The sequence below is a fragment of the Sorex araneus genome, chromosome X, assembly GCF_027595985.1.
Source record: "Sorex araneus isolate mSorAra2 chromosome X, mSorAra2.pri, whole genome shotgun sequence".
NCBI classification, from domain to species: domain Eukaryota; kingdom Metazoa; phylum Chordata; class Mammalia; order Eulipotyphla; family Soricidae; genus Sorex; species Sorex araneus.
The window spans coordinates 292648341-292672438 of record NC_073313.1 but is presented as its reverse complement, the minus strand read 5'-3'; the positions used below and the strand labels follow the sequence as shown (position 1 = coordinate 292672438).

Here is a 24098-nt window from a genome sequence, read left to right as displayed (position 1 = left end):
ACAGCAAACAGTGGATCCTGCAAATGAACTCAGGGCACCCCGCCTGCAGCAGCTACAGTTGAAGTCCCCCACTTGCAAACAGTGCCCTGGGCTAGAGGGAATGCAGGAAATGTAGATTTCAACAGCACAGCTGTGCCTCTGAACCCTAGACCTTGGCTGCACCCCCACCCCATCTCCCACACTCCCACCTTGGGCCCAGGGAAAGCCTGAGAGTTGGAGCTTGCGCTACACTGAATGAGCTTTCAACAAACCTGGCAATGCTTCATCGCAAAAGACAAATGTTATGACCAGCTTAGAACTGGACTGTCTCCCCTGAAGATCCGTTCGCTCAATCTTAATGACATGTTAATGTTGAAAACAAGGACTGTCCATGGACCTGGCCTGGCGTCACCCCACAGACCATCACGGCATGAGCTGAAGAGGGAGCAAGTTTTAGAGTTGAGAGTCCCCGGTATGGGGTTTGAACTCTCTGGCCCCGCCACCTGCCTCTTTCCTGCGCCTCCTAAGTTGGGACTCAGCACATTGTCAATCTCAATAAGGAATCGGGCTTTGAGAGATGGTTTGTGGATGCTGATAGTCACATTTATAGCTTCTCCCTGAAGCACACGCCAAACTCAGGCCATGAGATCACTTACTCTGTGTTCTACAGAGTAATGCTCATGGATGTCTGCAAAATCTAGACTCTGAGTCAGTGGGTCTGGCATGGAAACCGAGATTCTGCTTTTTCTAAAAGGTCTCCCAAGGATGCTGAGGGCGGCCAGTCCCATGCCCACTCACAGCACCACAGAGTGGGAGTTCCAGAAGCTGTCTCTCCCTTTCAGCCCAAAAGGCGCTCCACATGAACACTGCCTTCAATTGTGTCTTCTGGGGAAGGTTGCTCAGTGAGCTCATTTCAAGGCCCTTTGTACATGCGTTGATTTAGAGAAGATGGATTAGTCACTGCAATTTTGATGGAATTGGAAGTTGTCATGGTAAGTGAAGCCAGAAGAACGACAAGCACAGGATGACCTCACGTATTTGCGGTCTATGGGCTAACTGGACGAAGGAATGTCACGGAGTAAGTGGGGACTGCTTAGATCACCCTTGACCTCAGAGTATAGGGAGGAGAAGGACAGAAGGGATAGAAATCAAGGGGAGGCGGGGTGAATAAAGAGAGGCAGAGAGAAAGCAAGAGGAGGGCAGGGGTCAAAGGTCTTGGGTACATTGGTGGTGTAGAGGAATGTTAGAGCTATATGTCCAAACCACAGGGTCACCCACACTGAAAACAGGAGATCCTGACTACAGTAACCGAACTTAAAAATGCGCATCTCCAGAAGACAGTCTCAGGCAGGGGAAGGTGGAAAGGAGCCTGCAGACACTGGTGGTGGGATTGGTACTGGAACATAGTATGCCTAAAACTCAACTATGAATGTCTCTGTAAGTCATTGTCTTAATTTACAGATAAAAAGAATGGATTAGGAATAAGATATATTGGTAGCACAGCTACCGGGCTGGCTGGAAGGACAGTGAGTGCCAGGGTAGTGTACAGTGCTCTTTAAACACATGTGACTCATGATTTTAAGACCATGACAGCTCTGCCTCTGTGACTCCCTTTCAACTGCGAGGTGCGGGGGTAGTGGGGAAGGACTCGGTTCATACTTGCAACGCCCCTAGAAAAGAAGTGTAGTCCCTATTGAATGTTCCTGAGGGTCTCCATGACACTTGTGTCCTCACACGACCAGATCCAAGCCTCCACTGCTCACATGCCCTACCAGCTCTCCAAGGAAGAATGTAGCTCATTCGAGTTTTCCTTCTTGGCATTTAGTATAAGCTGGCATGCTACGAAAAGGCTTTGAGCAGTCTAGCTTTCAACTGTGCGATGATGCAGTTTATTCACTTACACTTTAAAATCAGCATGGAGCAAAGTCTTTCCCTCCAGCCGGCATTCCTTCATAGGAAAGCAGCTTCAGGCACCAGGAGTGTCGGGTGTGTCTGCCTTGTAAATTAGACTCTGAGTTGCATCCCTGGAGCTGCCTGCATGTGTCACACATGATGCTGGCAGCTCTCTTTGATCTCCTTGTCACAGTGATTTCAGCCAATGTGAACCAACACAACTAAAGAGCTCGACTCCTTCCAAGCTCCACGACTTGGAAGTGGGGATGGGCCACTTGGAAGTGGCCAGGAGTGGGATCCTCCCCAGGGAACAACCACAGCTAAAGTGTGTGACTTCAGGATCACTGCCAAAAGAGCAAGAATCCACGAGAAACTTAGTGAGGGTGAGGACACCAAAAGCCAGTGTGGGTGTGACCCCCGTTGTCCAACTATTCAACATCATCAACAGAGGGAAGGGAAGATGGGGCAGAAAGGGAAGGAAGGAAAGAAAGAAAGAAAGAAAGAAAGAAAGAAAGAAAGAAAGAAAGAAAGAAAGAAAGAAAGAAAGAAAGAAAGAAAGAACAAAGAAGAGAGGGAGGGAGAGAGAAAGAACGAAGGCAAAGAGGGAGAAAGACACAGTGAGAGAGATAGCAAGAGAGAGAGAGAGAGCAAGAGAGAGAGAGCGCATACATGCTTGCAACTAAGCATGAAGAGTCACACAGAATGCTGGGTGATGCTACCTTGTCCAGTGGTGGCTAGGATCAGCCACTATACCTGGAGGAGCCGGTGGAATGCTGTAGAATCACACTGGGTTTGTCCTTTTAGCCTTGCTGCAGGGAACTTAGTTTACTTAAAAAGAAGTGTCCTTTCTGTATGGACACAGGAAGATAGTTAATATGCTTTGTAACTTGGGAGCTGATTTACTCTAATAATATTTATTCCTGGGCATCTGCTTTCTCTACTCAGTTTCCCTTAGTTCCTAGCACCCCAAAGGCAGCGTCCCGACGAGGGACAGAATGGACCCAAGGCAAGCTGTGAGATACCCTGGCATCAAAATGGGCCAGGTCAAAGCGCCACAATACTCAACTATAAGTTGAGAGCATGGTCATAGACATATGCTGTCATGATACAAACGTAACAACGAGACTAGGACCCTGATAGGTTAGGAAGACTAACCTGACCTGAGGACTGTGGTCTAGAAAATATAGTGAGATGTCCTCAGGAAGAACCTAACTTTAAGTTTGATATTTCTCTTACTGTACTCATACAGAATGACATTGCTAGGAATATTAGAAGTAAATTACTACAACTATTTAAGTGGATTACTAGCTGAGAAAGAAAAAAGCGACACACACTGAATGGGATCCCGCCCTTGAGTGGATCTCCTAGTAATCTGGAGTAATTTCCTTAGATGAGATTTTGTTAATCTCCTGGAGGAGTGGTCTTACCGGTCTTTGTTGATTTGTTAATGTTCAACCCACCTTTGTGTCACTGCCCTATGTGATTGCTATATAAACTAAGACTGTAAGAGAAGAAGGGAGAAGACACAGAAGCAGGGAGAAGACACAGAAGCAGAGCACAGAGTGAAAGAGAATCATCGGAGCCAGAAGCAGGGGAAAGAAAGAGCACAAAGTGAGTGAGAATCAGAGTCAGAATTAGAATCAGAAGAGAGTGAATGGGGCTCCAGAGACTGAAGCAAAAGGGCTCCAGAGAGAGAGAGAGATCAGAAGAAGAGAGATCGGAAGAGACCAGAGGAGAGACAACAGAGATAGAAAGAGGTCGGAACAGACCAGAGGAGAGACTATAGACACAGAGTCAGAGATAGAGAGATAGACAGAAAAAAGCACAGAGGCACACACAAAAGCAGAGCACAAGGAGGAGCCATCCCAATCTGGTCCATACACAGCGCTTGAGAGCACTGAATACAAGCAGCGAGAGAGAGCACTTCCCCGAGAGCCCTTAAAGAACACACATCATCACATCACCCTTTTCTGCACGCGCGCATCTGTATTTTTTACAGAAGACTTCAGAGAATGGGCTGGGCTGGACATATGGTCTGAGGGAGCTGAGAGGGTAAACCAAGGCCTGGGAGGAAACCCTGACTCAGTGCCTGCAGAGTGGCTGCTGCTCCACATGTTCCTCTGACCCAGGCCAGGGCCAAAATTCCACACACCCTTTCACCTCATGCTCAGGTTGGGCGAATTGATCTACCAGGGAGAGGTGCCAGACACTCGCAGGCTATAGATCAGAGTCGAGCTTATGCTGCATTACTTTTTTTTCAAGAGAAAAAAGGAGTTAGTCCCTGATAAACTGGAGATTATTGGGAGTCATTTAGGACAGCAGCTAGAGCTACTCCACTGGGTGGAACCCCCAACAGCCAGAATGAATCCACAGATCCTGGGAGAGAGTGCGGGCTCTTGAGCTTGCTGTCTCTGGGTTTTAGAATCTGGGTTAGCCTCCACTTTCTGACGCCACAGCCCAGATTGGGCTTTTTCTTTAAATGTAGCCTCAGAAACAAGGATTCCAGAACATTCTTTCCATTCTTCAGCCTATGGCAGGCTTCAAGTCAGAGCAATTGCAGGAATTAATCTGCCTGTGGAGTGTTTGTAAAGTATTTTAACCATTTGGTATGTGGGCAGGGAATATTGCCTATATACATATACACAATTGGAATACTGTGCAGCGCTAAGAAAGAACAGAATCATACCATATGCCACAAGGTGGGTGGAACTAGAGGTTATCATATTGAGTGCTGGAGTCAGTCAGAAGGAAAAAAACAGAATGATCTCTCTCATATATGGTGCTTGAAGATGTACAGAAAAGTAACCAAAGGTGACAAAACTGTAGAACTGATCCACACAGATGAGCTGTGGGTGATGGTTTGGAGGGGGGCGGGGTGGTGTGGGTGGGAAGTTGGGTTTAAAGGGAGGGCCATTGGGGCTCTTGGGGGAGGTGTTAGGTACACTGCCGATGGATGTGATGTTGGAATTATGAGCATTATTGTATCACTGTATCAGTGTCATCCTGTTGCTCATCAATTTGCTAGAGCGGGTGCCAGTAACATCTCAACTTGTTCCTGTTGCATTCAGGGTCAGGGGAATGAGGCCCATAATTGTTACTGGTTTTGGCATATCGATTACACCATGAGTAACTTGCCAGGCTCTGCCGTATGAGATTCTGCATTGCTCTCTGCTGGGAGCTTTGCTTTATAGCCTCTGGATCTTGGCTGTTGATGAGATTACATGGTGCCTGGACGGTTTGTGGGTGTGGCTGCCAACCTACTGGAAAACGGTGGACCTGGGTAGAGGAGGCCCAGTCCTGATCCAAGCAGGCTTGGAGACCTCAGCCACGGGTCCCACATACCTGGGTTCCTCCGTCGGTTCCTTCATGTGTGAGGCTTGTCCGAGCGTGTGGAGAGTGGCTGTGAGCATGGCTGTGGCTGGGTTCCAGAGGTCTTTGGCTGTCGGGGCTCTGTTTGGGGCGAGGACGGAAACTCAACCTACCCCCCTCCAAGGTGTTCCGGTGAAGACAGCCTGGCGCGGGGACAGGAGATTCTGCCATGAGCATTATGGTAACCATCATTAACAGAGTTGTAAGTCACAGAACCTTAATTAATTAAACAAAGCTTAAAATTTAAAAAGAAAATACAAGCTTCTATCTAGCCAAGCTGATTGTTCCCTGGCCCTTACCTCATGATTCCATAAAACTTGATTCTTAGTTCTCACATTTCTTCCTTTGCTCCCCTTTCTCCTCCCCCTTCCTCATGATCACTGGGGCTACCGAATGGGGTCACCCAAAGCTGCAGAACACACCAAATCCCGTTCCACAAAGCATCTGTGATAATATCTTTTGTGAAGAATATTACCAGGAATAGAATGCTTCCAATGCCAGCATACGTGCATTGAAAGTACACAGTCATTTTAGTCCTTCTTCGTTTTGGCAATTTAGTTCGTTTCTGAGATTTTATCAGCCTCTCCTTGCTCATCTTTCTTAATGCTGCTGTATTGGGGTCTCTTTCCATGTCAGGCAAATGAGGCCCGTTGCTGTTACTGTTTTTGGCATATCTAATGCACCAGGAGTAGCTTGCCAGGCTCTGCCGTGCAGGCAGGGTACTCTTCGTAGCTTGCTGGACTCTCTGAGAGGGATGGAGGCTTTTAGGGCGGCCTCCAATCGCCCTTACAGGTGTTCCCATGGTTCACACCATATTTGAATCCCATAAATATGGTGCAGAAATTATGGAAAGTGGGTATTAGGTATCTTATGGTGTGTCCGGGGGCACTGGAGATTAGAGGAGGCAGACAGAGAATCTTGTTTCCAGGTTTTGTTGAGCCTGGAGTCCTAGGTTGCAAAGTTCTGCTTTGCCTGGTTTTGTGGGGCTTCACTCATGAGTAAGGTTCGGCCCAAGTGTCTGGAAAGTGGCCTGAAGTGTGGCGTTGGCTGGGTAGTGGAGGTCTTTCACACTGGCGAGTATGGGAAAGTCGGACTATAGCTGAATCTCATCAAAACAATGTTCATAAAAAATGAACTAGTCCTTGACGCTCCATTTGCTCTCAATGGAATGAACATCTCCGAATGCAGTGGCTATGTGTACCTGGGTCGAGAACTCAACATGAGGAACAACTTGGCACCAGAACTGTGTAGGAGGAAGAGAACAGCGTGGAACGCCTTCAAGAGCGTCGAAGAAGTGGTTAAAAGTATGTAGAACCTCTGGCTCCGGGCATATCATTTAGACTCCACCATTCTTCCTGCACTAACATACACCTCAGAGACCTGGGCCCTACGAAAACAGGATGAGAACGCTATTTGGGTATCCCAATGAGGAATCGAAAGAGCTATGCTAGGAGTATCACATCTCACTCAAGTGAGAGAAGGAATCTGGAGTTCCAACCTCCATCAACCATCAAGAATCAGGGACGCTGTCTCGTTTGCCAACACATCAAAAATCAGATGGGCTGGACATGTAATGCGATTTAGTGACGACTGCTAGACTAGAGCTGTTACTGACTGGATTCCATGGGACCTAAAAATACTGTGTGGCTGCCCACTTACTTCGTCAAAACCCTGAATGAATGGTTTGAGGCTCTTCCTGTTCCTAGAGAGAGCAGATATCATTGGGCTACACTAGCACGCGACAGGGATGAATGGAACCATTATTGGCGCCCGCTCAAGCAAATTGAAGATCAATGGGATGACAAGTGATACAAGTGATTACCAGGAATTTCCCTTTAAAAATATTGGGAAAACCACAATGGGAGAAATAGTAACTTTCTTATACTTCTTTTGGTTATTGTATTTTTTTTTAAATTTACTCTAAGGCTGAATGATTCATAGCAAGCCCTTTGACTAAATATTTTTTGAGTTCAAACAATAAGGTATAAGGCCATCCTATCTATAAATAGTCCTTCTGTCCCTGACCTTACTTTCATTAGCTAGGCCACCTTAACATTATTTGAATGCCCATAGCTTGGAATTCCTTATAATTGGGACTTTGATTTGTTTTTGTTTGTTTTTTGGTCAAACTGGTGGTGCTCGGGGTTTACTCCAAGATCTCACTCCTGATGGTACTCGGGTGCAGGGGTGTTTGGTGCAGGGGATCAAAACTAGTTTGATCACATGCCAGGAAATCACCCTATCCACTGTACTATCTCTTTGGCCCTGTAAGTACAGCTTTGGAACATCCAATTGCTCTCAGGTCTCTTTCCACTGGCACTCTTCTTCCTTCAAATGAGTGAGCATTCCTGGAGCTCACATGTATGCAACAGATCAAAAGGATCTTCTCTACTCTCTTCTAAGGCTTTGGGGCCTCTCCACGGCTGATAGTCCCCTCCACACCACCTGGGAGCTGTGACTGCCATTGCCTTTGTCACTCTTGGGCATAAGGTACCATTCAGAGTTGTACCATAGGGCCCAGAAGGTCCTAGAAAACCAGGTAGATTCTCAGCCTTGAGGAATTTGAGACTATTTTGGTTGTAACTTTATATATCCACCTCCCTAAGACTTGAATAAAGAAACATAATCCCTCATCTAGTGAATTTTTAAAATCTGGGTTCTACAGTTAAACGACACAACACTTAAATGTGGACAGTTAATCTCTGATGGCCTGCAATGTTCTCTTTCTATTAGGGGTACCAGACCATCAATCTGAATTGGTCAGGTTGCAGCTAAATGACAGCTTCCAAACAGCATCTGGAACCCCTCTACCTACATAATCCTTTCAACATTTTCACTCAACTTTTCCCCCCCACAAGTTTCCTCATACTTCTTATTGTAACTGCATTGGCACAAAGAGATGTGAAGAAACTGAATCCCAATGCCACAAAACCCAGCAATGCAGACAGGCGGTCCTTCCCCTTCAACAGTAGTGCAAGAACATAAAAATAACAGTGTAAGTGGAAACCCTGCAAAATATCTTGATAATCAATGGAAAAAATTACAGTTTTGTGACCTTTAAAAATGTCAAAACAATAAAAGTTCTCTTGCTTTCATTTAAGAATGCATAAGGGAATGAAAAAATTAGTAAAACTAATATTATTACACTGTAATTTGAAACATTAGAAACATTGATACTTAAATGTTTTATATTTTAATTAAAAAAACTTTCTGAATTCATCTAAAATTTTTTGCCTTCTTCCTCTCATTGCACAGCACTGATGTGGAACAAGCATCTTTTCTAAGCCTTGTTGAATTGCCACATTTCTTTCTGAGTCTGAATCAGCACCCGGTACCTTATTCTTTGTTCTTGCATGTTTATAAACTATTTATGAGCATTACTTAAGAATGAAATTTTTTTCCTTTTTTGCTAGTGTTGTTTCCTCTGGGACATCTTTATTTTCTTGGAATCTGAGTGTAAATTTCATAGCAACATTTTATCTGAGTTAGTGATTGCACCAGTAACTTATCATCAATCAACTCCTATTAGATTCTGAAATGATGCAATTTTATTGGCAGTAAAGTGTTCTTCCTTTTATTTGTAATCACCATTTTCTTTCAGTATGGCAACTAATGACAATGCTTTGGCAAACAAATTAGGATTTTATAAGGGGACAGACATTAATTCAAAGTTGAGGAAAAACGTTCCGCTTCAAGTGGCTTTCTGTTGCTATGATATGTGAGTTTCTAAAGAGAAATGCAGGGATTCAAGGGACTTGAGCGTTCAGTGGCCAAGAATCATTCCCCTTGCTAGCCCACAGTGATGGATGGACAATGGACCAGGGGAACGGAGAAACAGGGCCCCAGGCTGGTTGGTAGGCAGTTTATTTCTCTCTCCTCCCCAGCATAGTTCGATCTCTCCCCTACAGCGCAATCATAGTCATAGTTTTGGTCCTGTTTCATCATTGTTCCCTCATAGACCTCAAAGTCCTCTCCCTCATTCTATCTTCCCAGTCTTCATTATGTCCTTCTCTTTCTAGTCTCATAGTCATCATCTTTCTAGTCTCCTCTTTCCCCTTACAGCATAGTTACATAGAAATCATGAAGGGTGGGGCTACACACAGGTGGGGTTGAAGATTGTCCTTAAAACAAACGGAGGTAAAGCCACTCCTTAAGGGGAAGTTCTAGGAGATTAACTCAAGGACAAGAGCACTCCAGATTACTAAGAGATCCACTCAAGTGCAGGATTCCATCCAGGGTGTATTGCTTTCTCCTTTCCTCAGCTAATAACCCATTTAAACAATCATAGTAAATTTACTTCTTATAATATTTCTAGTTATTTTGTATGAACACAATAAGAGATAGATTAAGCTTAAAGGTTGGCCTTCCTGGGGACATCTCACTATATATTACAGACCACGGTCCTCAGGCCAGGTTAGTCTTTCTTAACTCTGGTAGGGTCCTTATTCAGTTACTTCTTTTAGGGCCAGGACAAAGTTTATTCTATGATCATGCTCTTAACTTATTATACTTACGGCGCTTAGTTGTTACCTTTAATGTCAAGGTAGCTTACAGTTTGCCCAGGGTCCATCCAGTCCCTTTGTTGAGACCCTTCTTTTGGGGGTATTAGGAAGTAAGAACAACTGAGGCTTAAGTTAGGTAAATATGATGGATGGCCAGGAGCAAATATTATTTTGGAGTCAGTCAACTCCCATGTAACAAGGCACAGCATGAACTGTCTTCCTGTGTCTATACAAAAAGGACATTTAGCAGTAACCTATGCAAGTGACATAAAGGAAAGAGAAAGGCAATATAGGATCGCTTGTGTTTGGTGGAACTGGATGTGCCTCAGGGGCACTGTTGTGAGTTGTGGGAGTAACTCAATAAACCTAAGCTCCCTGCTCCCTGCTGGAGGAGCAAGGACAACGGACAAAACAGACGACCCTGAAATATGAGAGAGAGAGAGAGACAGACAGACAGACAGATCAACGGACAGATGGACAGACAGACAGAAACAGAGATGAGAGAGGGGGAGGGAGAGAGAGAAGGAGGAAGGAGGGGAGGGAGGGAGGGGGAGAGGGAGAGGGAGAGCAAGGGAGGGAGGGAGGGAAAGAGAGAGAGATCAGTTGTGGTGTGGGAAGGAACCTGAACCTGAACATTGGTGATGTACACTGGTGGAGGGATGGGTGTTGACTGAACTCAATCATGAACAGTTTTTTAATTGTATCTCATGGTGGAGGAGGGTGGCCAATGAGGAGATTATCTGGCGCCAGCAGGAGGTGGCTTGTGGTGTGACCCCTGGGTGGTGGGAGATTGGGGAAGCAGGCAGAGGATCTCTGCTCCGGGTTCCCATTGAGTCCAGAGAACTCATGCATCTTCCAGAACTCATGGTTGCTTCTCTCAGAGCATAAAATGAGGCCCCCATAACCATGCCACAGACTCCGCACCAGGGGTTCCCCAGAGGGGGCGGGTGAAACCCCTCTCCACCCCTGGCAGCTGACCTCCACTACCCCACCACTGCCACACTCCAGGTTGCTTTCCACACTCTCGGGCCGAGCCTCACACATGAGTGAACATATTTCCGGACACATCATAAAATGAAATACACACACACACACACATATATATATTATATATTATATTATATAATATATACCTCCCAGAGAGCCTGGCAAGCTACCGAGAGTATCCCGCCCACATGGAAGAGCCTGGCAAGCTCAGTTCCCCATGGCATATTCGATATGTCAAATACAGTAACAATAACAGGTTTCATTCCCCTGACCCTGAAAAAAGCCTTCAATCGTTGGGAAAAATGAGTAAAGAGAGGCTGCTAAAATTTCAGGGCAGGGATGAATGGAGATGTTACTGGCACGCACTCAGTCAATCAATGAACAATGGGATGACAGTGATACAGTGATCTCATGGTGACTCAATTAAAAGCAATAGTCATTGACCATATATATATATGTATATGTATATATTCACACATGAGTGTGTGTATGTATGTTTGCTTTTGGGTCACACCCAGTGGTTCTCATGACTTATTGCTGCCTCTGCACTCAGGGATCACTCCTGGAGGGGCTTGAGTTGGATGCTGGGGATCCAACTCGTGTCAGCCGCATGCAAGGCAGACCCTCTGTACTTTTGCTCCAGCCTTGGCCTTCTTCTATTTGATTAGCCTCAAGGTCCCAAACAGCCTGCAATGTTTTGCTGTTGGCATTTTCAAACCTACTACCCATTTCCCAGTCACTTCTGATTCATTTTACTTCCAGATTTATCACTTTGATTCTGTGTTTAACCTCCATCAAAGATCAATTTGTCTCTCACTTAGAATCAAGGAGGTAACCTGGCTTCACATGTGCCTACCAGGGCATGAACTCAGCAAGAGACACATAGTGACCAATCACTCTCATGCTGGCATTATTTAAATTATGGTCATTGGAAGTTGTGCGTGTCGTAAGTATGCAAAGTAAGGACTGTGGTATGAATATCTTTTATCACTAAATGTGACTATGTTTGGACTATATCTAAGCACTTCATCCACCTTGCTGTTGGGTGGTTGTGAGCAGACGTTACAAGCATCAGCTGCATGCCGAAGCATTTGCATGCCAGCTTCTGTCCCTGAGAACCTCCCTTTTTAGCTTGGATCCTGAGTGATTACTATGAGCCAGCTAGGAGGTCACAAACACATTCATCAAGCAAAAAGTAAGACAGTGGTCTAAAGCACAGAGATCTTGAGGAGGTTTGCTTCTGCAGTATACTGGGTCAACCTAGTTGGTATATAATTAGGAATAGAAGGAGGGGAAAGAGGATATAGAACTGGGAAGGATTCTGAACCTAGAAATTGGTAGCTAATTGTCAAAAGGGCTCTGAATGGGGGTAGAGAATGAAGGATGGATGCTAAAAGCAAACTATTTACATAGATAGGAACAATAGCACAACTACAGACAATAGGCAAGGAGTCTTGTAAGTTGCAGGAAGGTGGCCAGTCGCACTCTCTTCCCACATCAAGAAACAACTCCAACCTCTGGGAGCTCCTGCTGGGCTCTACCCCTCCCCTCCTCCATCCTCCATCAGTTGTTACTTAATTAAGTACTTGACCTTCATGATAACGACCTCCCTTTTCTTTATAACTCTATCACCCTCTTGGGCATCCCTCCACAACTGCAGTTTCCATTTATTTTAAAAATATTTCCAAGTTTGGGCCGGAGCGATAGCACATTGGGTAGGGCATTTGCCTTGCACACGGCCGACCCAGGTTCGATTCCCGGCATCCCATATGGTCCCCCAAGTACTTCCAGGAGCAATTCCTGAGTGCAAAGCCAGGAGTAACCCCTGAGCATCGCTGGGTGTGACCCAAAAAGCAAAAAAAAAAAAAAATTCCAAGTTTCAGAATGGAGCGATAGTGCTATAGGTAGGGTGTTTGCCTTGCATATGCCTACCAAGGTTCAATCCCTGGCACCCCGTATGATCTTCCGAACTGGCCTGGAGTAATCACTGAGTTCAGAGCCCAGGTAAGCCCTGAGCAATGCTGGGTGTGGCCCAAATAAATAAAAATCAAAGACCAAACAAACAAATCTCTCAAGTTTTTTGTGGGTAGGATGGCTCCTCAGCAGTGCTCAGGGGAGGCTGAGGAGTCTCTCCTAGTAATATTCAGCCAACCATGCTGGTGACTCAGTGGTGGAGACTGAGGATGTGGTGCTGAGTGGGTCCAGAAGTGGCAGGGGACCAAGTATAGCTGGGGGTATCAAGGACCACTTCGACAGTGCTTGGAAGACCATGTAGTACTAGGGATTAAAACTGTGTCAGACTTGAGCCCTAATTCCTATACTATCTGCCAAACCTCAGCCCCAATTTTTAAAGTTTCTATTAATGCTCAGATTCACCTTCCACTCCTTTTTTTTTTTTTTTAATTTTTGGGTCACACCAAGCGATGCTCAGCGTGTTACTCCTAGCTCAGCACTCATGAATTACTCCTGGCTGTGCTTGGGGGTTGCTGGGGATTGAACACAAGTTGGCTGCGTGCAAGGCAAATGCCCTACCCACTGTACTATTCCTCTGGCCCACCTTCCACCCCGCCCCCCCGCGTAAATGTGTTTGTTCTGTACAACATCTGTGATGCTCACACAGAAGCAGTGGTCTCCAACAGCACGGAGAAGTTCAATCATGACCCATTTGTGTTGCTGGCCGAGAGCCGTAGCCACTTAGAACTTTGTTCCATCTGGAGAAGCCTTGGGAACTGTGCAGGGCAAGAGTCAGTGACAATTCTTTGTAAAATATTTTCAGTGGTGCTAGTGGGGCATTGTGACTGGCAAATCGACTGCCTGAAATCTAGCCCAATTGTGCAGCCTCTGGATGATCTCTAGCACCTGATTCCAAGAGAAAATCTGAAGGTGTGAATGTCCAGGCCACACACACATTTATTTGAAGTACGCATATGAATTTTCTGATGGTGCTTGGTTAAGTTTTTATATTTAAAGCCTACCTATGTACTTAATATCTCTGTTTCTACTATCGCACTCTTGTCTTTAAATACTGAAATGATGAATTTGTAAAATGAAATTTGAAAACAGAAATACAGAGGGTCATTGTAGCGTTTCTCAGAATGCCAATTTGGTCGCTTGCATCAATCGCCCCAGTACTGTCTATGTGTACCCCTAACTCCTGTCGTTCCTTTAAGTTGCTAATTGGATCAACAGGTTGATCAAATTTGGGTTTAGTCTTTTGAGGCAAGATGATGTTGGTAGTGTGAAAATAAATAATCATCTACAAAATACATGGACTGGAGCGAAAGCACAGCAGGTAGGGCATTTGCCTTGCCCGTGGCCAACCCGGGTTTGATTCCTCCATCCCTCTCGGAGAGCCTGGCAACTACCGAGAGTATCTCATCCACACAGCAGAGCCTGGCAAGCTACCCGTGGTGTATTCAATATGTCAAAAACAGTAACAAGTCTCACAATGGAGATGTTACTGGAGATTTGCCCACTCGAGCAAATCGATGAACAATCAGATGACAGTGACACAGTGATTCCAAAATACATATTTTATGACACGAACAGTAGTTGATGTTGAATTTTAAGATTCAGTCTAAGTCTAAGTGCACTTTTCATTTTTCTGGGTTTTCAGTAGTGAGATACACATTCAGAACCTCCCTTCTTTCACTACTTTGTTATTTATGTGCATCTTAAACAAGAATATTAGGTTAAAGGCTTGGTGGCTTTGATTTTTTTCAGAGCTCAACTTTCTACCACATACAGGTAAGATGTTGTGGTTTGAATTTGGCATAAGACCAATGGATCCCATCCACGCTCCTTCTGTGATTTCCTTTTCCTCTGCAGAGTTTGCTCCAGATGTAGTGTTTCTTCGGGCTTTCCTCACTTCCTTCATCCGTCCAACCTTCCCTGGGGCTGGGTTGGGGGGGTATTGGAGGAAAGTCCTCATTTTCTCCTAGAAGATAAATTGTGGGCATCATTCAGCCTATGTGGCTTTTTAAGCGATTCCTCCCAGTCTCTTATCCTTGGAGGCTTGAAAAGAGGGAGCGCTAAGCCTTAGCCCAGCTGGCAGGTATGGGTCAGCAGGAGTTTTGCTGGATGGATTTTTAAAACGAATGAGACTAGATTTGAGTAAGGGCACATTCTCTTTGCTCAGACGGAGGTCACCATCCTGCTCTTAGGAGAGATACTTGTACAAAGTTCAAGTAACATTGTGTGCTTTACAGAGATTTTCTAGTTAGGCATAAGTAGCTCATCTTAAAAGTGAATGAACAAGAACTAGGGTGGGGTGGGGGGCGGTTGAAGTAAGGGCCTGCCTTGAGGCCAGCATGCCAATGAACTGGACAGTAGGGAGAGCCCTTGGGAGTTGGGGCCCCTCTGCAGTCCTGCACAAACTAAAGCCCATATTCTTTTTCTTTTTCTCCTCCTATTTTACAGAGGCAGCTCAAGGAAGCATGATAAAATGAAGCCTAAGATAATATTGGGGGGGGGGAGGTTTATTTTTTTATGGTCTGTTTGCATTAGACCGTGGGGCAAAAGAGGCGGTTAAAGACTTGTCCCAAATGGCAAGACTGGAAAAGCACAAATCCAATGTCAATAGCTGGAAATACAAGTGTTTGGTTTCATTAAATGTCTTTTTAGAAAACACAGCTTCTTTCCTTGTCCTGAGGCAATCTGAGGGAGGAGATAGAGCTGGAAAGAGACGGGGAGGAGGCGGGAGCAAGCTGGGGTGGGGTGGTGGTGGGGTGTCCACTGGGCCCTGCTCCCTTCTCAGGAAATTCAGCCAGCCCAGAAGGTCGCCTAATAGCCCCAGAGCCATGGCCAACCTGCAATCCTCCACTGGTCCAGCGGACAGTTGCCAATTGAGGGCAAAGGAGCCAGAGCTTGTTTTTGTCCAACAGCAAATTTTATCCCAGAAGAATGAAATGAACCAATAATCAAATCAGGCCAGTGCTGGGGAAGATGATTTGAAGTCTAGGTCCTCCCAAGGCCTCTTTCCACAGCAGCTGTCTCCTTTTCCTCCCCCACCACTTTGCTGGCTTTTGGTTGCCTCAGGGAAGACACACATCTGGGTGGCGGCAGAGTGGGCAGTGAAGAATGCAGCTCCAGGCAAACAGCTGGGGTTTCTGGTTTAATTTACAACCTCAGTACTTATTACCAAAGTTATTCTGAACACATACTTTGTGTCTTGATTTCTTTATCTGTCAAATGGGGAAATGATATCGCATGACTATAAGCTATAGTGCCTAGCATGGAGTAAGTGATCAATAAACATTTGTCTCTTTTAGAGCTTGCTCCCTACTCTGGACACTCCTACCCCCACATCTGTAGCCCACCCCTACCCCTCCCTTATCTGCACTGAGTATTTTGGGCTCCCAAATATCAGTTAACTGGAGAGATAGAGTTTATTTCTGGTTACTCTTTCTATTCTATTGATGTATATGTTTTTAGGACCCCCACTCCAAATTGTTTTGATTATTATACTTGGCGGACTGGAGCAATAGCACAGCGGGTAGGGCATTTGCCTTGCACATGGCCGACCCAGGTTCGATTTTTCTGTCCCTCTCAGAGAGCTCAGCAAGCTACCAAGAGTATCTCACCTACACGGCAGAGCCTGGCAAGCTACTCATGGCATATTTGATATGCCAAAAACAGTAACAACAAGTCTCACTGTGGAGATGTTACTGGTACCCACTCGAGCAAATCGATGAACAACTGGATGACAGTGTTACAGTGCTACTAGGCAATATATTTGAAATCAGAAAGTCTCCCTTTTCCCTCCTCCTCTTCCTCCTCCTGATACTCTCCTCCATTTTCTCCTCCTCCTCTTCTTTCCCAGTGATGCTCAGGGCTTACTCCTGGTCTGTGCTCAGGAATCACTCCTGGTGGGGTTTAGTGGGCCATATATGGTGTCTGGGATCAAACCCAGGGTGGCTGTGTGATAGGCAAATGCCTTACCCATTGTGCTATCTCCTTACCTCTTTCTTCTTTAAAAACTTGGTTTTTAAAGAAGATGCCAGGAGTAATTCCTGAGTGCAAAGCCAGGAGTAACCCCTGAGCATCGCTGGGTGTGACCCAAAAAGAAAATAAAATTTGGTATGGATCACAACAAATATTTTCTCAATGCTGCTTTGGTTGCATCTCACAAGTTTTGTCATGTTGTTTTTGTCTTGAGTTGTTTTCTGATCTCTTAGGTTTTTTTCTTGATTCAATGATGCTCAAGAGTGCATTCTTTCTATTGATATCATTTTATTGTGATTACAGAAGATAATTGATATGAATTCAATCTTAATTTGTTACATTATGAACTGTGACCTAATTTATGATCTATATATTAACTATGCACTTGAGAATATTTTCTTTTTCAGCTCTAGGATAAATATTCTGTACATGTCTATTTGGTCAATTTGGTTTCTGTTGTTCAACTCTTCTGTTTCTTGAGTGATTTTCAGTTTTAGAGAACCTGAAGTCTGATGGGGGTATTATCTACTATCACTGTATTGCTATATAACTTTCCTTCAGTTCTGCCAGTGTTTGCTTTATATTTTCAGATATTCTAATGCTGTTATACCCTCTTGGGGAATTAATTAATCCTCTTATCCTTATAAAATGTCTGTCTTTCATGACAGCTTTTTACTTAAAACCTATTCTTACTTATATAACTTACAGAAATGGAGCCACTCTTTCCTTTGGTTATGATTTGCATGTAATGTATTTCTCCATCTCATCATTTGTGACCTAGTTTTATCCTTCAATTTACCGTGAATTTTATAGAAAACTTGTAGTTTTTTCCTTTGTAATCCACTAAGCCATTCTAATTAGAAAATTTAACCCAGTACATTTAAAGTAATTATCAACTAGGAAAGATTTACTATTGTTATGTTGTTCATTGTTTTCTATTAGTCTTATTGTTTTGTCTTGTTCTCTCTTGCTCTTTTCCTTTACATTTTTTTATTTTGAATATCGATATACCTCACTTTCTTTCTCTTTTTTCTTTTCTGTTAATTTCTATAGTTTTTATATCTATTTTTGTGTATGTATATTTATTACCTTGGGACTTACATTTAATATCCTTTAAGAGTCTATTAAACACTAACAGCAATTTAAGTTCAACTGCATATCCTTGGACCAGAAAGATTTTTCAATGGGTTCTGTACATATTTTGCATGCGGGAGGCCCGTGTTCAGTCCCCAGCACTACATGGTCCTTCAAGTACCACCAGAAGCAATCTGAAATCACAGACCCAGAAGTAGCTTCTGAAAACTGTTGGGTGTGGTCCAAAAACCAAACAGCAACTAAACCCCTTTTTCTCTCTTGAGAGAAGCTGGGATCTAAAGAATTATTCCTAGTGGGTTTCTGAAAGCCCAAAGTCAAGGGCTTCTTGCCTCCTGGGTAGAACCAGGGAGCCCTGAAGCTGACATCCAGCTACAAAATGAATACACTGACTTACACCGGAAGTGCTATGGATATCATTTAGATTACCATGAGAAAAAGAGAAAGAAAGAGGCTCATGAACTTTCAAAGAAAGCCAAAACTATGATTAAACTGAAAACTAAGCTCTACCATAAAGACCACTATGTTGGAGAATGCTCTGGACCCCAGATCAGGCCGATAACACTGGGGTGCCCCAGATGGAGAAGGTGCAGTCTCCCTGCCTTCTCCAGATGAAATCCTGGCGACACTGAGCTTCTACTAACATGGCTCCAGTATGTGGGAACCAGGACTATTTCTTCAAACCTTTCCTGATATACAAAAACACGTCCAGGAGCAGCTCCTTCACCCCTGAACGGCCATGATCCTAGAGGTACACAAACCAATCTTGGAATGCAGTGACTGCTGGCAGACATGTTCCTGGACTATGAACCAAGCTATGGCCCCGTGCAGCCCCAGGAGGGGAAGGGATTTTTTGCCCTCAGCCTTTTCCCCTTTGCGGCAGCATGGCAACTGCCACTTTTCAGAGCCAATTGGACAGAGTTAGGAGCTTGCAGTGATGGGGCACTCGGGAAATCTTGTGATGGAGGGGGGTGCAGAACCAGCCCTGACCCCTGCCCAAATGGGCGGAACCCCGAGCAGTTGCCCACAAATGGCTCCTCCGCTCCTGAACAGCCATGATCCCAGAGACACACAAACCAATCTCGGAACACAGCGGCTACTGGCAGAAATACCTCTGGACTTAGTTACTAAAATACCAGAATTCCAAAACCACGTGGCCGCTGTTGCAGCTGTGTGACATCATATGCTCTTCACTATCAGCAATAGAAAACAAATGATCTAATGATGTCTTTTCGGCAGGTCTGATTGTTGGGGGGAAATTCCAAATAATAATAGTGGGTTTTCTGTCGAAAATTGAATGTAAACAAAGCAAAGAGAGAGTAAAGTGAAAATCATCTGCCACACAGGCAGGGTGGGGGTGGAGGGGTATACTGGGGTTCTTGGTGGTGGAACATGTGCACTGGTGAAGGGATGGGTGTTTGATTATTGTATGACTGAGACTTAAACCTGAAAGCTTTGTAACTGTTCTCACGGTGATTCAATTTTAAAAAAAAAGCACTATGCTTTTTTGGAGAAAGTACAAATAAAGAAGACTCTTAAGATTAAAGAGAATACCAAAGAAGAGAATGATGGAACGACTCCATGAGGAGCAGTCCCTCTGCATCTGCTGGACAGAGAGGGACAATCCTGAGCTAAAGCACTTTCCAATATGAACAAACAAAATGAGAAGAGAAAGCAGGAAAATGGGAAGTTCCTCTGCCCAGGGTTCATGCCTGGGGGGAAACAGAAGTATTAAAAGTTATTTGAACAGGAAAGTAAAAGAAAAAAATGAATGGATGAGGATGGTTACTGAAGGTTGCTTTACACGAAAACCACCTAGCTATGAAAGATTCGTTAGGCCAATGAGGTTATGTTTCAAAAAAACCTCATGTAACACACCCTAATCTGAAAGCCCCTCCCCCCCTTTTTTTGCTTTTTGGGTCACACCCGGCAGTGCACAGGGGTTACTCCTAGCTCATGCACTCAAGAATTACTTCTGGCGGTGCTCAGGGGACCATACGGAATGCTGGGGATCGAACCCAGGTCATCCCTACCCACTGTGCTATCACTCCAGCCCCTGAAAGCCACTTTTTGCCAATATTTGGTATAATGAAGAATCCCTCATCTCCATGGCCTACAACTCTGTTATCACAAAGGTGTTATCACAAAGGTCCAGCCTGTTTTGTGAATGTGAATGTGTCGGGCCTTATCACATAGGGAGGCAGGTTATTTGGGGAAAATATGCCCAGGACCAACAGTCATGAAAGTGATGGATGCACAAATACAGTCTTACTGGTTTGACAGCAGTTTCCTAAAAGTAACTTCTGGTAATTATAGAAGACAATGCACCATCAGAAAAGGAAAGCATTATTGATTGCCCAAAAGCCCAATAAATCTGCAGTCATCAAGAAAAACTCAAACTATACTGCACAAAACATTAAAGTGGACTAGTTTAAAAACAAAATATTCCTAATTGTATGACAATAATCAAATCACATTTCTGGTGAAAGGATGTCCCTAGTTCATCTCTCACCTTAATGAGTCTTATTTTTTGTTTCGTTGGGTGCAGGAGCATTTTAATTCAACTGGATTTCAAAAATCCAGCCCTGGATTTTTCACAGAGAAAAATACCCACCTGGTAAGGGATTAATATCCAGGATATACAAGACACTAGTAGAATTGTATAAGAAAAAAACCTCCACTCCATCAAAAAATGGGGAGAAGAAATGAAAAGAAGTTTCCTCAAAAAAGAAATACAAATGACCAAAAGGCACATGAAAAAATGATCCACATCACTAGTCATCAGGGAGATGCAAATCAAAACAACAATGAGATATCATCTCACATCACAGAGACTGGCACACATTCAAAAGAACAAAAGCAACCAGTGCTGGCGTGGATGTGGGGAAAAAAGGGACTCTCTTTCACTGCTGGTGGGAATGCCAACTGGTCCGGCCTTTCTGGAAAACATTATGGACAGTCCTTCAAAAACTAGAAATTGAGCTTCCATATGACACCACTTCTGGGTATATATCCAGAGAATGCAAAAAAGCACAGTAGAAATGACATGGAGCAGGTGCTCCTGAAATTCGTGTGGAACAATAAGCCCCCACGAATAGCTAAAGCAATTCTTGGGAAAAAGAAAATGGGAGGAATCAACCTCCCCAACTTCCAACTCTACTACAAAGCGGTAGTCATTAAAACAGCATGGTATTGGAACAAAGGCAGAGCAGCAGACCAATGGAACAGGGTTGAATGCTCTGACACATCCCCCCAAATATATGACCATCTAATCTGTGATAAGGGAGCAAGAAATGTGAAGTGGAGCAAGGAAAGCATGTTTAACAAATTGTGCTGGCAAAACTGGACAGCTACATGCAAAAAAAATGGGCTTAGACCTCCACCTATCACCATGTACGAAAGTCAGATCAAAATGGATTAAAAACCTCAACATCAGACCACAAACCATAAGGTACATTGAAGACAAGGTCGACAAAACCCTCCACGACATTGAAGCCAAAGGTATCTTCAAAGCTGACACACCACTGGCCAAGCAGGTCAAAACAGAGATAAATAAATGGGACTATCTCAAACTAAGAAGCTTCTGCACCTCAAGAGAAACAGTGACCAAAGTACAAAGACAATCTACAGAATGGGAAAGGATATTTATGCAGTACCCATCTGATAAAGTGTTGATATCAAGGATATACAATGCACTGGTTGAACTCCACAAGAAGAAAATTGCCAACCCGATCAAAAAATGGGGTGATGAAATGAACAGAAATTTTCCCAAAGAAGAAATCCGAATGGCTCAGAGGCACATGAGAAAATGTTCAACATCACTAATCATCAGGGAGATGCAGATCAAAATAACAATGAGATATCATCTCACACCACAGAGACTAGCCCAAATCCCAAAAAACAAAAACAACCAGTGTTGGCGTGGATGTGGGGAGAAAGGGACTCTTCTTCACTGCTGGTGGGAATGCCAACTCGTTCAGCCCTTTTGGAAAACAATATGGACAATTCTCAAAAAATTAGAAATTGAGCTTCCATTTGACCCAGGAATACCACTCTTGGGAATATATCCCGGAGATGCAAAAAGGTATAGTAGAGATGGCATCTGCATTTCTATGTTCATTGCAGCATTGTTTACAATAGCCAGAATCTGGAAAAAACCAGAGTGCCCCAGAACAGATGACTGGTTAAAGAAACTCTGGTACATCTACACAATGGAATACTATGTAGCTGTCAGAAAACACGAAGTCATGAAATTTGCATATAAATGGATCAACATGGAAAGTATCATGTTGAGTGAAATGAGTCAGAAAGAAAGAGACAGACATAGAAAGATTGCACTCATATGTGGAATATAATATAATTGAGAAGTGCAAGTTTGCAGTGATGCAATTTCTGGCAGATATTTCTCTGGACTTAGTTACTAAAATACTAAAATACAGAAACCCAAAACCTGAGGCCGCTAAGTGCCGTCACTCGACCTCATACCTCTTCATTCTCAGCAATGGAAAACAAATTGTCAAATGCTTCCTTTTCAGCAGGTCTGACTTTATGGGGGAGACTCTCCAAACTATAATAGTGAGTTTTGTTGAAATATTGAATGCAATCAAAGTGAAAGTAAAGTGAAATTTAGCAGGTACACAGGCAAGGGGGGGCTAGGGCTGTGGGGGGGCTAGGGGTGTGGGGGGACGGGGTGGAGCTATACTGTGATTCTTGGTGGTGGAATATGTGCACTGGTGAAGTGATGGGTGTTCGAGCATTGTATAACTGAGACTTAAACCTGAAAACTTTGTAACTTTCCACATGGTGACTCAATGAAAAAATTAAAAAAAAAAAAGAAATGACATCTGTGCCTATATGTTCATTGCAGCACTGTTCACAATAGCCAAAATCTGGAAACATCTCGAGTGCCCTAAAACAGATGACTGGTTAAAGAAACTTTGGTACATTTACATAATGGAACACTATCCAGCTGTTAGGAGAAATGAAGTCATGAAATTTGCTTATAAATGGATAGACATGGAGAGTATCATGCTAATGAAATGAGTCAGAAAGAGAAGGACAGACATAGAAGGACTGCACTCATTTGTGGAGTATAGAATAACATCACATGAAGCTGACACCCAAGAATAGTAGATAAAAGGGCCAGGAGGATTGCCCCATGGCTGGAAGACTGCTTCATGAGCAGAAGGGAGAAGGCAGATGGAATAGAGAAGGGATCACTAAGAATATGATGGCTGGAGGAATCAGTCGGGATGGACGATACATGCCAAAAGTAGATAATGGACCAAACATGATGACCTCTCGGTGTCTGTTCTGCAAGCCATCATGCCCAAAAGTAGAGAGAGAGAGTATGGGGAATGTTGTCTACCATGGAGGCAGGGGGAGGGTGGGAAAGAAGGCAGTATACCGGGGATATTGGTGGTGGGGAATGTGCACTGGTGGAGGGATGGGTGTTTGATCATTGTGTGATTGTAACCCAAACATGAAAGCTTGTACCTATCTCACGGTGATTCAGTAAAATTTTTTTTAAAAAAGACTACAATGAAATACCATCTCACACCAATGAGAATGGCACATATCAAGAATAGTTGGAACAATCTGTGTTGGTGGGGATGTGGTGAAAAAGGAACTCTCATCCACTGCTGGTGGGAATGCTGTCTGGTACAACTCCTGTGGAAAACAGTATGAAGAGTTCTCAGTGAATTATAGAGAGTTCTCAGTAAACTTAGAATTGAACTGTCATGACCCAGTAATTCCACTTTGGGGCATCTACCTCGTGGACATAAGAATACTCTCTCAAAAGAAAATATTTGCATCATTAGTCATAACCGCACTCAGTACAATAGCTAAGATGTGGAATCAACCTAGGTGTCCAATGACAAATGAATGAATTATAAAGTTGTGTTATATATATATATGTATATATATTCCATTGTGTGTGTATACTATGCAGCTTCAAGGAGTAATGGAATAATGAAATTTGCTGCAACCTGCTTGGAACTGGAAGATAGCATGTTGAGTGAAGTAAGAGAGAAGAAAGACAAATGCAGGATGATCTTACTAGTCTGTGGTACATAAGAATAATGGGTAATGGATAGTGAAACAGGGATGCTTAGATCACCCTTGAGCGCAGTGTTCAGAGAGGAGAAGGACAGAAGGAAAAAAATCGTGGAGGGAAGAAGAGAATGGGAAATGGGTGATCAGGCATCAGGGCTTCAGTTATCCTAGTGATGTACATTAGTGGTATAGTCATACATCAGAATACAGACTCAACAGCACTGAAAACATGAGATCTAAGCTGCAACCACTGGAACTTTGTAATGTGCCTGTCAA

The 24098-nt window shown here is 43.9% G+C and overlaps 1 pseudogene; it reads left to right on the top strand.

Moving 5' to 3' along the window:
• The window catches only part of LOC129399895 (ribosome biogenesis protein NSA2 homolog), a 58638-nt pseudogene extending 37714 nt beyond the window's left edge, over nt 1–20924 (top strand).
• The last annotated feature ends 3174 nt before the right edge of the window (nt 20925–24098 follow it).